General features: G+C 39.4%; 1 non-coding gene across 1 annotated transcript; it reads left to right on the top strand.

Annotated features, from left to right (window-relative positions):
• Positions 1-5331: 5331 nt before the first annotated feature.
• On the top strand, positions 5332-5438 carry LOC145071609 (small nucleolar RNA R71). Its single transcript, XR_013690614.1, has one exon. It is a non-coding gene; the product is annotated as a small nucleolar RNA R71 (small nucleolar RNA).
• The last annotated feature ends 10873 nt before the right edge of the window (positions 5439-16311 follow it).

Below are 16311 nucleotides of genomic sequence, written 5' to 3'. Positions count from 1 at the left end.
ATGAGAATGCTATACAGGTTTTAAACTATGTATAAAAATATATATTTTTATCTACTAATATGTTGGGTAGAACATGGGTAGATAGTTGTGTGATAAACAGATGAGAGGCCTCGATGTTGTTTTGATTTAGTCATTTAGAGGAGTTTAGATGACGACCACAGACTTTTCTAGACAGTCCTGTGGAACGCTAGCAGGTTCGCCACCTGTTGGTGGTAATGAACTCGGGTGTTCATTCGTTGTGCTCCATCCCCCTCACGGTTGCCTTATTTGACATATATTGCCGGGAAACCCCCGAATGCATGTGTTGTCTCCCCGACGAAATATTCTAAGACTAGGTCCCTTGTGTTAGTTGTTTTAGGGACTTAAAGTGAGAATAACGTGAATGGGTAATTGGGTTATTGTTTGCTGGTGGAATTAAATATAATTATGTATTGTGGGTTGAAAACCCTATATGCTCACCAGGCTCCCAAGCCTGGCCCACTCAGTTTATTTGTATTACAGGAAGTGGCGCAAGGGCATAAGATGGATGAATCATCAAGTTGTTTTGTTTACAAGTCTGTATATTTATATATTTGTTGAACGACCTGTAATGTTATCGTTTATGCTTTATGGTCTATATCGGAACATGACATCCCGAGTTTTGATTATATAATGAAAGAACATTTCTTTATGAAATGCTTTGGTAAATATTATTTTATCACGTTTTGTTTTTGGGAACAAATTCTGCAACTCTTTCAAATCAAAAGGATTTACTCTGAAATTATTTTAAAAGCATAAATGAAAATCGGTCTTTTCTGGCCGAGATTTTGGGGATGTCTCAGTTGGTATCAGAGCATTAGTTTAAGCGAACTAGGAATTTATAGGATTTCTAGACTTAAACTTAAAATGCTAAGTGAAATTTTGAGATGTGTGTCTGTGATATTTTAGACACGAGCACTAGTTTATTTTAGGAAAGTTGTCTAAAATGCTTTTATGTGCTAAATGTTATATGTTGCCATATACGATATTATTTGTTCGGATTTATGGTCTGTTGCCGACCGGATCTGGAAACCTTATGTGTGTAGGATTCTAAGCGTACGTCTACGATATTAGAACTAGCATGTAAACGTTTCGGAGTGATAAGGATGATTTGAATATCTATCGTGATTGAGGATCTAATTTTCACCTTATTCGGTGTGTAGATCAAAATGGTAAGAACGAGAAGTGGAGTTGGAAATGCTGATGAGAACAGGATTCAACCACCAGTGATTGAGCAAATACATGTCGTAGCAGCAGCACCTGAGCCAATAACCATGGCTAGTGTGCAAATGATGATTCAAACAATGTTGGATCGTCAAATGGAGGAGACTAGGCGGTTGTTTCAACAGAATCGTGAAGAACTGTCAATTCGTGTGGAAGAGCCCGAATTAAATGAAGGGCACTCGGAAGGTGGAAACTTCAGTGGGTCTGTTGGTCAAGCCAACCCATCGATAGTTAGGCAAAACAACCATGATGGAAGGAATGATGGAATGGGATGCAAGTACAAGGACTTTCTAACTTGCAAACCATCGACCTTCAATGGAAAGGAGGATCCGATTGGAGTGATGGATTGGATCTCCGAAATGGAGTTATCCTTCATGACTTGTGGCTGCAGAGGCAAGTTGCAGACTATCTACGCAGTGCGTCAGTTCTGAGGTGGAGCCGTTCGATGGTGGAACACTCTAGGGAAGACCTTAAGCCCTAATGAGCCACTGCAATTGTCATGGGCAGAGTTCTTGGCGCAGTTCAAGCGCAAGTTCTGCTCAGCTCAAAATCTGTTGGAATTAGAGAACAAATTTCTGACATTGACGAAAGGCAGCATGTCAGTTGATGAATACACTAATAACTTTACCGATAAGATGGAGTTTGCTTTGCGCATCGTGCCAGATGAGCTGACAAAGGTTGACCGATACGCAAAAGGACTCTCATGGGAGTACGAGGTGTCGGTACGTCAGGCACATACTCTAGAGGCAGCTATTTGGGCTGCCAAGTCTGTTGAGAAGATGATTAAGGGGAGAACCACCGACAAGGTTGAGGTTGGTGAGAAGAGAAAGTTTGAAGGAACTTCAGGTTCCAACAAGAAAAGCAAATTTTCGAAGTCTGATTCGAAAAAGTTTGGTGGAGGAAAAGGAGGCGAAGCGAAGTGGTGTGATAAGTGTAAGAAAAAGCACTTTGGAAAATGTAGTGAGAATGTAACCTGCTACAAGTGTGGAAAAATTGGGCATTTTGCCAATGAGTGTCCGAACAACAAAAGGATGTGTTTTAGTTGTAATGAGGAAGGGCACATTTTGAAAGACTGTCCGAAGAAGAAGGAGGCAGCTAAGCCCAATTCATGAAAGGTATTTAGGCAAGAATAAACATGCAAAACATCATAATTCATGAAAAATCGAAACCCTAGAAATTTAATAATTTTCAAAATCGGTTTTTTCTATGCAATTTCCATCATAGATAGCCTTAGAATCATGCTTTTAACAGAAAAGAGGAAGAAATTTGTTACCTTTTGTGATGAAACTTGGAAATTTTGAAGAATAATGGAAGAGGAACACTTGAATGCTTGAGAGAAAATTCAGGGAGAGGCGCACGGCGAGTGTGTGTGAAAAAGAAACTGATTCATTAGGGTTAAAACCCTAGTTACCGGTTGTAAAAGTAATTTCAATATTTTTTTTCTGTAAATAATACCGACTCGTCGAGTCGGGGTCAGGCTCGGCGAGTCTGGTCGCGATACCATTTTTTCTGAATCTATATGTACTCGTCGAGTCATGGGCAGACTCGGCGAGTCTCTTGCAAACAATTCAAAATTTTTTAAAATTCTTGTCATTTATTAAGAAAAGAAAATTTATTTCACCCCACACTTAGTCCATACGCACTCTCAAGCAGACATGTCCGATGATTTGGAAGATTAAAATTCTAAAAAAAACGAAAATTTTCAAACAAAACTCAAAAAGGTAAAAGAAAGCAAACTCTAAACAACGGGTTGTCTCCCACCAAGCGCTTCTTTTTAAGGAGTCGTTAGCTGGACTCCTTCCCGTCTACGTCTCGTCATCTTCCAGCATCGGGAATGCACGCCTAGTCTTTTGTGGTTTGTACTTCGTTTTGTAAGCGTGAATCTTCTTTTTGTAAGCCCGTTTTGCTTCCTCTCTCTTCTTTTTCACAGCATCATCCTCAGCTGCTTGGGCTTCCATTCTCCTCTTTTTCTTCTTCACCCCATTCGCTTTCACCTTCTTTTGCACTTCTTTTCCTTCAAACTGAATTACTTCGTATTTTATGAAGGTGTGTGCTCTAGGTTTGGTAATGAATGGTTGATCAGCTTCCACCCTCCTTTCTTTTGCCTCCTTTTCTTTCTCTGTGCTCACCCCATCTTCAAGTGTAATTGCATTAAGACATGCTATATAAGCATGTTTAACTTCCGTATCCATGTCTTCTTTTTCTGTTTGTTCTCCTAAAGAACGAGGAAAAATTTCCAAATCCAGATTATACAGAGGACTAGCAACCAGCAGATCCAAACCGTCCAAGTTATTATCAAATTCGACTGGACTCGTCGAGTCCAGTAAAGTGACTCAGCGAGTCTGATCGTATTCCACCATTTCTTGGGTGTTTTCTGAGTCGGCTTCTTCCAGTAGCTTTTCTAACTCCTCCAAGTCCTTGTTAGCATCTCCATCCTCTCCAGAATGTAGCAGAAACTTGGTTGGATCTTCTTTTTGCAAAAGTTCAAGTTCTTTTTGTAATATCTCATCATCCAAATGGATAAATGAGATGTTTTCTTTTCTTTCCTCTTCTTTCTTGGCTTCTGGTAAAGCTTTAAATATTACGAACTCATCACCCACCCTCAATGTTAATGTATACTCGCATACATCAATTAAGGCACATGCGGTGTTTAAAAATGATCTCCCCAAAATGATTGGAATTTTGGGCTCTTCTTCCATGTCAACCACCACAAAGTCTACCGAAAATATAAACTTGTCTACTTTAATAAGGAGATCCTCACAAACGCCTTGTGGATGAATTATTGTCTTGTCTGCCAAATGGATCTTCATATTTACCGGTCTTGGCTCCGGTAAATTCAACCTCTTAAAGAAAGTGAAAGGCATCAGATTGATGCTTGCACCCGAGTCGGTCAATGCTTGGGTGACAACTTCATTACCAAACTGGCACGGAATTATAATATTCCCCGGATCGCCCTTTTTTTCGGGTAGCTCACCCAATAGTATCTCCGTGACTTCAGCCAAATCTTTCCTAGAAGCAAAAAGACCTTTTAGCAAGTTGAAGTATTTTGGTGTCTGGAGCATCGTTTCCACAAATGGCATATTAACTTGGAGGGCTTTAACATGCTTCATGAAGGTTCTATATGCTTCAACATTTTCTGCAGGCATGGCTTTAATTGGGTATGGCAAAGGAGGATTATATGGCTTTAAAGAACTGAAAGTTTTATCATTCACGCACGGACTCGTCGAGTCCACTAGAGAGACTCGGTGAGTCAGATCGGGTTTTGCTGGAGCCGACTCTTCTGCCCTTTCTGTCTTCCTTTTGGAGATTCTCAGTGTATTTGTGAATATTTCTTCCTTGCTGGAGGTCACTGCACTCACATTCTCCATTCTTGGATTGGTTTCGGTATTACTTGGAAGTTGACCCGGTCTTCTTTCGTTCACTTGGTGTGCAAGCTGTCCCAGCTGTTTCTCAATGTTGAGGATGGATGCCTGCTGATTCCTTAGCATGTTTCTGGTCTCATGTATTGCAGCCTCGTGATCATTGTGTCTCTTTTCGGACGCGGCTATGAATCTAGTGAACATTTCTTCCAAATCAGCTTTCTTTTCTACCGGTTCTTCTCTTTGATATAGTCCCCTCTCCTTCTGCTTGTATTTTTCCTCCTTAGCCTTCTTATACTCTTCGTACGAGAGCCATTCCTTCTTAGGTTTTCGCCAGTTTTCGTCGTATCGATCGCCGCTTGAATAGAAGACTTGAGCTTTCTTATTTCCATTCTCATGCAAATCACAATCCTTGGTGAGATGGGGCCCTCTACAATTTTCACATCCCACCCTCATAGCATGGATTGTTTGATCCATTTTTGTCATTCTTCTATCAAGACTATCAAGCTTAGCTATCACTGCCGCTATGCTATCATTTGCCGCGTTCACTACTCCCTGACTTACTCCGTTTCTTGGATTGTGGTATTCTCTAGAGTGCTTAGAGAATTCTTCAATTAGCTCCTTGATTACCGAGGGCGCCTTCTTCGTGAGCGGACCTTGAGAATCTAGCAATTGCCTTGTGGTGACATTGACTCCATTGTAGAAAATGGAGACCTCTTGTTGGCTATTAAGGTCGTGATGTGGGCAATTTCTAAGTAAACTCTTGTACCTTTCCCATGCTTCATAAAGAGATTCTCCGGGCTGTTGCTAGAAGTTGGCAATTGCTTTCTTTAGCTTGGCTATTTTGGAGGGTGGACAAAAGTGATCTATGAACTCCTCTTTCATCTTGGCCCATGTGGTGACTGATCTGGGAGGAAGTGACTTTAGCCAATCCTTTGCAACTCCTTTGAACGTGACTGGGAGCATGCGAAGAAGCTGGGTCTCGCGGGGGACATTCGGTACATTGAAGTAGTCGGCCACATCATTCACTTTGTCCAAGTGTTTGTAGGCGTCTTCGTGATCCTTCCCATAAAAAGGAATCTCCTTGAGTTGAGCGAGAATATGGCCTTTTAGTTCGAAAGTGGCGGTTGCGGGAATTGCGGGCTGCACAAGTCCCGGGCCGGTGTCATCACGCATCCTCTTCTTCCATTCCCCCATGGGGACTTCATCGATATTAGCCATAGTGATGACTAAATTGTCTTCAAACTCGGAGTCGTGCTCGAATGTGGGTTCTTCTTCTTCCTCGGTCTCGTATTCGATATCTTCTTGAATTGGGTCTTCAATAGTCAAAGATGCACTGGATGCTCCGGATTTGCTGCTCCTCTTCTTGCTGAAAACGGACTTGAGGTTTTTGAGTGGCGAGTTCTTTGAAGAAGCGGATTTTCCAACGGCTTTGCCTTTGCTCTTCCTTAGTGCGGATTCCGGGTCTTCAAGAGGGGGAACCAGAGGTGTATCAGATCCTCGGGTCATGAAACAACTGTAAACAAAACAGAAAACGCGTAAAAAGAAAAAAAATAAAATAAAATATTAAAACTGAAATAGCGATGTACTCGCCGAGTCGGCACGAGTGCACTCGGCGAGTTCGAGGCAAAAACAGAAAAAAAATTCTAGTTACTCTAAAAACGGAATTTTATTAAAACTAATTCTACTTATTGAATTTCTTCTTAAATAACTTTGTGTGAGATAAATCCCACACAAAGGATCGATTAAATTAGAATTTAATGTTAATTTTTAGAACCGTTCCCCGGCAACGGCGCCAAAAACTTGATGTGTGCAAACTCACTTAGTTTTAAACCTACTTTTAATTATCAAATAATACACAAAAGGCAGTGAACCTATCAATTGTGGTATAGTTAAATAAGCAGGGTATCGATCACAGGGAATGGCAAATTAAAATTAAAAACTAATTTTATCTAAGTTAATTAATAAGTAGGGGTTTTATCTAGCTTTACAAGACTAGAAAACTTACTAACTATTACTTACTTAAAAACTAGAAAACAAAATACTAACTAGATTCAATAAATGGAAGGGAACTTCTATTTAGTTCAACTTAGTTGATTCTATGGTTGATTTCAAGGTAATGGTGCAATGGATTAATTCTTTCGTTGGTTACCGATTCAAGTGATTAGATTCGCATTCACTACACTAATCCTTAGCAAATAAACTAACTTAAATAGTGACCAGTTGTCTAATTTAATTAGATTTACTAGATTAATTATTCGGGTTAATTTAGACTTGCAATAGTTAACTAATTTAATCTTTTAATTAACTTCTTGTTGATGGTCATCACACAAGCTTGCACATGAATTTACTCAATTTTCTTATTAATTCTAGTTTCATATTCATTAATCCTAGACATATGGCATAGTGATCACATAGCATATGAGGTTAATAATCAATAGATGTTCATGCTAATCAATTATCTTCCTATTAACAGAAAATTAATTATTATTCACACACAAGGTTCTTTAGCAAGCTAAAATAACAAAAATTCACCAACTTAAAATTAATCCTACCAATCAATCAAACCATATTGTCAACTTTGTATCCCTAAACAGAAGTCTAAAGGTTTTAGCTCATAATTAAAGTAAATAACAGCAAACAAACAAAGTCAAATTGTTTAACCATAATGATAAAACAAAAGAATAAGTGGAATGATGAAATTTTGCCTCAATTATTCTTCGGGATTGAATTCTAGCTTCTCTCGTCGTCTTCTAGGGTTTTTCTGCCTTCTCAATCGCAGCTAAACTCTTCTGAATCGTTCCAGAATTCTTCTCTATCGTTCTGAGGAGTTATCTTTATATACACGAATCGACTCATCGAGTCAGGTGGCGACTCGTCGAGTCCATCTCTCAGTCCCCGTATTGTGATAAGTCTCTGGGATCCCGAGTCATTATCTTCTCGATTCTTCGATCAGACTCGCCGAGTAGTCGACCCTAATCACTGAGTAGGTGTTATTTTTGGTGTTTTTCTTCTTTGTTCCATTCTTGATCTCTCAACCGCTTCTCCTGCTTCCTTCTGGTTCCGAGCTTCATTTTTGGACTGAAAATACAATTCAATTTTAAGTACCTTTTGTCCATAAAATGCAATAATTTAGCTAATAAATGAATAAAAATCTATACCTAATATGAACTAAATATGCACATATCACCAGGGAAAGAGTCATTTATGGTGTACGGGGACAAACGGCGAGTAAATTCTGGAATCATTTCCCTAATGAAAGTCAGGAAGTGTTTGACCAAGGGATGTACATCATATTTAGCATTCGTGATCGATGCTAATAAGGAAAAGAATGTGATGCAGAGTATTCCAGTGTTGTGTGATTATCCGAAAGTATTTCCCGAAGATCTTCCTGGACTACCACCTGATAGACAAGTGGAGTTCAGAATAGACTTGTTACCAGCAACCACGCCAATAGCAAAACCATCTTATCGATTAGCACCGACGAAGATGAAGGAGCTGATGATGCAACTTCAGGAGTTATTGGACAAAGGTTTCATTAGACCTAGTTCATCACCCTGGGGAGCTCCGGTGTTATTCGTGAAGAAGAAAGATGGAAGTATGAGAATGTGCATCGATTACAGAGAGCTGAACAAGGCAACAATAAAGAATAGATATCTGTTGCCGAAGATTGATGACCTATTTGATCAATTGCAAGGTTCGAGCTATTTCTTGAAGATCGATCTAAGGTCAGGATATCATCAGCTAAGAGTAAGAGAGCAAGATATCGAGAAGACTGCATTCAGAACTAGATATGGACACTACGAGTTTTTGGTTATGTCGTTTGGACTAACCAATGCTCCGAAAACATTCATGGATTTAATGAATAGGGTTTGTAATCCGTTCCTTGATAAATCTGTGATAGTGTTCATAGATGACATTCTGATTTACTCGAAAAGCCAAGAGGAGCATGGCAGACACTTGCGAGAAGTGTTAGAAGTCTTGAAGAAGGAGAAGCTGTATGCAAAGTTCTCCAAATGTGATTTTTGGATTCGAGAAGTCCAATTCTTGGGTCACGTGGTAAACCAAGAAGGGATAATGGTTGATCCAGCAAAGATTGAGGCTGTAATGAAGTGGGAACAACTGAAAAGTCCCACGGAGATCCGAAGCTTTTTAGGATTAGCCGGATATTACCGAAGGTTTATCCAAGGCTTTTCTTCGATTGCTACTCCATTAACAACTTTGACCCACAAAGGAGCTACTTAAGCTTGGAGTGATAAGCATAAAGAAGTATTCAAGAAGCTAAAGATGAAGCTATGTGAGGCACCGATACTTTCTCTACCGGATGGAGTTGAAGACTTCGCTGTTTATAGAGATGCGTATAGTGTTGGGTTGGGTTTGTTTTTGACCCAAAGAGAAAAGGTGATAGCATATGCATCTCGACAGCTGAAGGAGCATGAAAAGAACTACCCTACTTACGATTTGGAGTTGGCAGCGGTAGTTTTTGCTTTGAAAATATGGAGGCATTACCTCTATGGTACAAAGTGCAAACTTTTCACTGATCATAAGAGTCTCCAATATCTCTTTAATCAGAAAGATTTAAATATGAGGCAACGACGCTGGCTAGAGTTACTTAAGGACTACGACTGTGAGATACTTTACCACCCCGGTAAAGCTAATATTGTTGCTGATGCTCTCAGTCGGAAAGTCAATGTTGAGAGAAAAAGGCCAAGAGCGTTGAGAATAGAAGTTGTCTCGACAATTGTGGAGAGTATAAAGAAAGCTCAAGAAGAAGCTTTAGAGAAGAATGACAGAAAGGAAGAACGTTTGGGCAAAACGTTGGTGTTCGGTATAAACAGTCACGAACTGAATGTGTTCCAAGATCGGATTTGGGTACCTACGTTTGGAGGAATAAGAGATCTTCTGATGGAAGAATCTCACAAGACCATGTACTCGATTCATCCTGGTAGCACTAAAATGTATAGGGACCTGAAACCCTACTACTGGCGGCCAACGATGAAGCTTGATGTTGCAAAGTATGTGGCTGAGTGTGTGACTTGTGCGAGAGTCAAGACACAATATCAGAAACCATATGGGAGTTTAGAACCTTTACCTGTGCCTATGGGTAAATGGGAGACATTGCGGCGGATTTTGTCACTAAACTACCCAGAACAAAAAGTGGTCACGACATGATTTGGGTGGTCGTTGATCGATTCACTAAGAGTGTGCACTTCATAGCAGCCAATGAGAAATGGTTTATGGAAAAGCTCACGAATTCTTATGTGAAGGAAATTGTGAGGCTTCACGGTGTTCCGTTAACGATTGTATCGGATCGTGATAGTCGTTTAACCTCAAGGTTTTGGAAAAGTCTACAAGAGGAAATGGGTACCAAGTTGTGTTTAAGTACAGCTTACCATCCGCAGGCTGATGGTCAGAGTGAAAGAACAATACAAACACTTGAAGATATGCTGAGAGCATGTACCCTGGAATTCCTAGGTAATTGGGATGAGCATTTACCTTTGGTAGAATTTTCCTACAATAATAGTTTCCACTCAAGCATAAAGATGGCACCTTATCATGCTTTGTACAGACAAAAGTTCCATACGCCGTCTTGTTGGCTTGAGGTTGGCGAAAAGCAGTTTATGGGACCCGAGATGGTCCATCAGACTGCTGAGAAGTTGAAAGTGATCAGGGAAAGAATGTTAGCAGCTCAAGATCGTCAAAAGAGCTATGCTGACAAGAAGCGAAGGCCGATGACCTTCGAAGTTGGAGATTCGGTTTTGCTTAAAGTCTAGCCGTGGAAGGGACTTATAAGATTTGGTAAAAGGGGAAATTTGAGTCCAAGGTTTATTGGACTGTTTAAAGTTCTTCATAGAATTGGGAATCAAGCTTACAAGCTCAAATTACCCGATAGAACTTAATGGAATTCACAACACTTTTCATGTGTGTTATTTGAGGAAGTTCATGGGAGAAGTTCCCGATATAATTCTGATTTTTGAGTTGAGAATTGATGAAAACAAGAGGTTAATTGAAGAACCAGAGCCAATTGTTGACCGAAAGACTAAGAAACTTCGATGCAAGATGGTCGAATTAGTGCTTGTCCGTTGGAAACATTCGAATGGGCCAAATCTCACTTGGGAAACAGAGAGTGACAAGTTGAGTCACTATCCGCATTTGTTTGTTGATGTGTGATTCCGGGGACGGAATCATCCTAAGGGGGAGAGAATTGTAACGTCCACATTTCCAGGCTAGACATTATTGTTGATGTAATAGTCTAGGTTAACCCTTGTAACTCTTTTTGAAGTATTAATGATGAAATATTTGAGTATTATGTGAATTATGTGTTTACTTTTTTAATTATTATAATTTAATGAATTAAGAATAAAATAAGCGTCAAATTTGAAGTGTGAGATATGTTGGATTAATGTCTAAGTCCATAACTATTTTGGTATGTACTTGACTTGATGGTGCATGGTCCTTTTGGGTTGCCTTCACCAAAGCAACTTGATAGGATGAATTATGGAGAGAAAGGATTAAATATGATTTATTAATATATTAAGGGAATAATATATTAAAGGAGAAATCATATTGTTTAATTAATATTAGTCAAGAATTAATAAGAATTAAGTTTGTGGCTAAAAGACATTAATTAAACTTAAGGGATTGGAACTGTCAATTGTATGATAGTTGAATATTGAGCTAATGGACTCCATATTAAAGGAGTGGACGAATTCTATGGGGAAACCCATTAGAAATCGTCCTAGGCCTTTAAGGAAGGAGTCCATGGGTTGCTTAGGGATTAAGCATCCAAATTAGGGTTTCCTTGTTAGTTAACCCTAATAGCCTCTCTATTTAAAGTGCCCTTAAGCCCCAAAAACGTGGTGAAGACTTCTTCTAGGGTTTGTACACATTTTGGGTAGCCTCCTCTCTCTTCTCTTCTTCATCCTCTTGCTCTTGGTGTTTGTGAACCATTAGAGGAGTGACATTTGTGACTCTAAGCTTTCTAAAGTCATTACAAGGAGGATTTGAGATTGTTATTGCTACATAACAATCAAGGTATGATCTAAACCCTTATTCATATGTTATATTGATTATCATATGCTAGATCTAGGGTTTGAAGTCTTGGATGAATTGCATGTACAATAGATAAACCTAGATCCAAGCCTTAGGGTTTGTATGAGCACATAGGATGTTCTTATGGCTATAACCCATCAGTGGTATCAGAGCCTTGATTGGTTTATATTGTATTGATGTCTTGTATGTTGTTCAAGTTGCAAAATCGATTTCTAGCCAACCTGCCTGATGAACTCGGCGAGTCCCATTGTGGACTCGGCGAGTCCATAGGGGTACTCGGCGAGTTCGAGCGTCAGAAAGAGGGGATTTCGGGATTTCTTGCTGTTTTTCTCATGGATACTTGCCTTATCTGTTTTAGGTCATTAAAATCCGATTTTATACATATTTATGAGTATATCCTTAATTAAACAAAAGATAATTAGCAATTGATTAGATAATAACTTCCTTATATGATTAAGTTGATTATTTGTATTAATTGGGTAACTGTAACAGCCCGGAATTTCAAATATTGATATAATTATGATTTTGGGGGTGTTCTAAGAGGGGACTCGGCGAGTTGGAGCCTAGACTCGCCGAGTAGGATCACAGACCGGGTCACGGGTTCGCGACTGGACTCGACGAGTCCAGATATGGACTCGGCGAGTCTGCGCTGTTTGGCGAAAATCCTAACCGTTCAGGTTTGGGACGTATAAGAGGCACTTATTGGCCGTCATTGTTCCGTTTAGCTTTCTGAGAAGAACCCTAAATCGATTGTATGCATCTGGAGCAAGGATTATAGGCCATTGTTGATTATAGAAGAGTGGTTGTGCAAGGAAGAGAAGGGATTGGCTAAAGGAGCAGCAAGGGAGTAACATTCTGAGGATTGGGGACACAGAGAATACATCATCCAGGTAAGAATTCGAGTATAATCTGCTATGTTGATGTGTTTATGGAATTAGGGTTTGTGGAACCCTTTTGTGATTAGATTGAATGCTACCCTAGTCCCCCAAACGATTGTGACTCTGTATTAGGACCTTAGAGGTCCAGAAGGTCCCATGCTTGTGTATTTCGGGACAATACTTATCTCAGGAAGCAGTTTGATCGACTGCATGGCATGGACTCGACGAGTCCGATGAACAGACTCGGCGAGTAGCTTGAAGAATAACTGGGACTCGTCGAGTTGTTCTTCAGACTCGGCGAGTTGAGTCGGGGTGGCCCCGCGATTCTTCCAGGAGGAACTCGTCGAGTAAAAAGGGGATACTCGACGTGTAGAAAGGGAATCTCAAGGAATCGGTGAGTCAAGGGCGAGTGGACTCAGAGTCGTTGAACTCGGCGAGTCTTGGGGCGACTCGACGAGTTAGGTCGCGGGTTAAGTGAAGTTCTGAGTATGGGGACTCGGCGAGTCACAGGGTTGACTCGACGAGTAGGGTCCGTCAGGGGTTGACTTTGACCTTGTCTTTGACCAAGGATTGACCAGTGGTTCCAGGGGTATTTTGGTAATTGTTGTTTATCGTTTGAGTTCAGAGCATTGGCGGCTATCCAGGAGTGGAGATCGTATCAGTGATCGGAGCAGCTTGAGCTATCTGTTCAGTCGGCAGTTTCGAGGTGAGTTATCCTCACTATATCGCTAGGGTTTATGGCACCAAGGCCGACCCTTTTTACCGGATGGAAATCCGGGTAGTTGTTATTATATGTTACAGGCCGGAAGGCATTACTATGTGGACCGGAAGGTCATGGCCTGGAAAGGCGTATGTATGCATTTAGTATGTTGACTGATTCATAGAGTAATGTTATGATAGTGACCGGCTAGACCGGTATCTTGTTAGAGTAATGCTATGATATGTGATCTGTTGATCGATTGTTGTCCATGAACTGCTATATGATTGTTTGTTATTTTATATATGCATTTTATGCTTATGGGCCGGAAGGCAATATGTTATGGGCCGGAAGGCAATATGTTATGGGCCGGAAGGCGATTATGTTGTGTGATGGACCAGAAGGTCGGCGTGGGTAGGACCGGAAGGTTTACCCAGCAGGGACGGAAGTCCCCTGAGACACATGGACCGGAAGGTCAGGGCCTGGAAAGGCGTATATGTGGTTGGTATTCTGGGGGTATCTCACTAAGCTTTCGGGCTTACAGTTGTGGTTTTATGTTTCAGGTTCTCAAGAGTCTGTGGCAAGGCAAAGGCGTGATCGTACCGTTCCTCGCGTTGGTGTTTTATGATATGAACCTGGGAAATTACTCTGTTTTAATAATGTATTGAAAACCTTTTGTAACAATGTTAATAAAATGGGTGATTTTGAAAAGTTTTAATCGTTTTGAAATTTTGGATGTTACAGTAACTTATTTTGCAAGAAATTGAAATTAGGTCAAATATAGATAATGATAAAATTAATTGTTTAATTTATATTATTTGTTATTTGATCCTTGTGTTATGAAAAGTTTCAATTTTCCCCTTTAGGTTTTATAGTTTAAATTTGAACTCAAAAGTTTTTGTTTTGATATTTAAATAGTTGAAACCCTAATGTTTTGAAAAGGTTTCAAAACTTGCCCTCAAGTTTTGGAATTTAAATTTTGATTAAAAGTTTAATTTTGACGTATATTTAAATTCTAAACCCTAATGTTTTGAAATGTTTCAAAACTTTCCCTCAAGTTTTGGAATTTAAAAGTTGATTAAAAGTTTAATTTAGGAATGTTAAATTCTAAAACCCTAGTGATGTTTTGAAAAGTTCATATCACACCCTTATGGTTTTATTAATTAATTAAGGTGTATAATTAAAAGAGATTTAATAAATCCATAAAAGTTTTGGTTTACAATTTAATTGAATTAAAAGTATAATTGTTAAATTTGACCACCTAGTATTTTAAAAGTGTAAAATACACCGTATACTATATATATAACATTAAAAGTCTAAAATTATATATATGTATGAGTAAAAGTCAGTCTTACCGTTAGTGGGCCTCATTCACGAAGCTGGTCTATAAGGGGTGTTTAAGGAAATTGCCTATAAAATGGTGATTGAATGGGTATCCACTCTTACCCACCGCACTCTTGACTAGTGGAGGGTCGTTAGCCGAACGGGTAGGATAGGACAGAACATTCCATTATAAGTATAATGAAGTACAAAAGTAACTAAATGTTTTACAAATTCCCAATCTTAGTTACTTTAGGCAAAAGTGAATTGATGCAATTCCATGAAATTACACTCTGTGCCCTTGCGAAGACGTTAGTGGAGCGTGTGTGGTTTACCGGCACACTAAATGGTTCTAAGCAAAGGTAGCAAAGGGTGACTCAATGTTTGTCATAGCTCGGTGGAGCGTGTGTGGTTTACCGGCACATCGAATAGGTGACTGTAACATGTGGGGGCACCATGAAAATTGATGGGTTTAATACAAACAATCCTATGTGTGCATGCAACCCTAGTATTGGATCTATGTTTTCACTATTAGTTATACAACTTTATGAACACAAAAAGAAACCTGGCATGCTACTATAATTTTCGAAATTCATATATAAAGCTAGAATACATACCTTTGTTGTTATATAGCAATAACAACTAGTTCCTTGAATTTCCTTAGCTCTTGAAAGCAAGTACCACAAGTGTAGTACCTCTAATGGAGTCACAAACACCATATGCAACTTGGATGAAGAGGAGAAGAAAAGGAGGCACCAAAAACGGCTGGAAACCCTAATGGAAGACTTGTCCACGTTTTTGGGGCATAGGGGCCCTTAATATACATGTAGGCTATTAGGGTTTACAACTAGGAAACCCTAATTTGACTGCTTAGGCCCTAAGCAGCCCATGGACTCCTTAAACATATCCCTTGGACGATTTCTAATGGGCTTCCCATAGAATTCGTCCAACCTATATGATATTAGGTGATCCATAGCCCAATTATAATTATCTTATAATTACAACTTCAGTCCCCTAAGTTTAATTAATCTCTTTTAGCCACAAAATTAATTAACAATTAATTCTTGACTAATATTAATTAAACAATATGATTTCTCCTTTAATATATTATTCTCATAATATATTAATAAATCATATTTAAACCTTTCTCTCCTTAAATCATCCTACATATTGCTATGGTGAAGGCAACCCAAAAGGACCATGCTCATAATCGGGTCAAGTACATACCAAAACAGTTATGGACTTAGACACTAATCCAACAGTCTCCCACTTGGATAAGTCTAATAACTATTTTTCGTATGACTTCAAAACCTGATCAGCAATCGTAGCTTTCAAAAGCCGCTGTCAACTCTGATCTTATCAGATAGCGTGTCCTCTAGATAAGGGATTATATATTCCTCCATTCTCAAGATATCGTATAGACAAAAGACATGAATTTCAATCATTCTCTCTATACTTTTTCCCGACTTCCGATTCATGACGACTGATAACAGACTATAATTGAACACATCAACTTAGTCCCGGCTTGGCCAAGCGCTTAGATGTCATCACTAAATCATCGAGAGGCCCACATATATCGCTTTTATCCCACTTTGGGTAAAAGGAATGGATAAACTTCGACTCAAATGCTCGCTTGCATTTACTGATCGAATCACACACAACAATAAGTTTTATAACACCAAGTTACTGGTGCGTTTACTTATTATCAATGTGTAACTGACCAACAAATAACAACTCACACGTCTCGGTTTCAAGAATATAC

The sequence above is a fragment of the Lactuca serriola genome, chromosome 8 (assembly GCF_051521515.1).
Source record: "Lactuca serriola cultivar US96UC23 chromosome 8, Lser_US96UC23_V15, whole genome shotgun sequence".
Taxonomy (NCBI): domain Eukaryota; kingdom Viridiplantae; phylum Streptophyta; class Magnoliopsida; order Asterales; family Asteraceae; genus Lactuca; species Lactuca serriola.
Note: the sequence above shows the minus strand (reverse complement) of the source record. Positions and strands in the feature narration are given on the sequence as shown.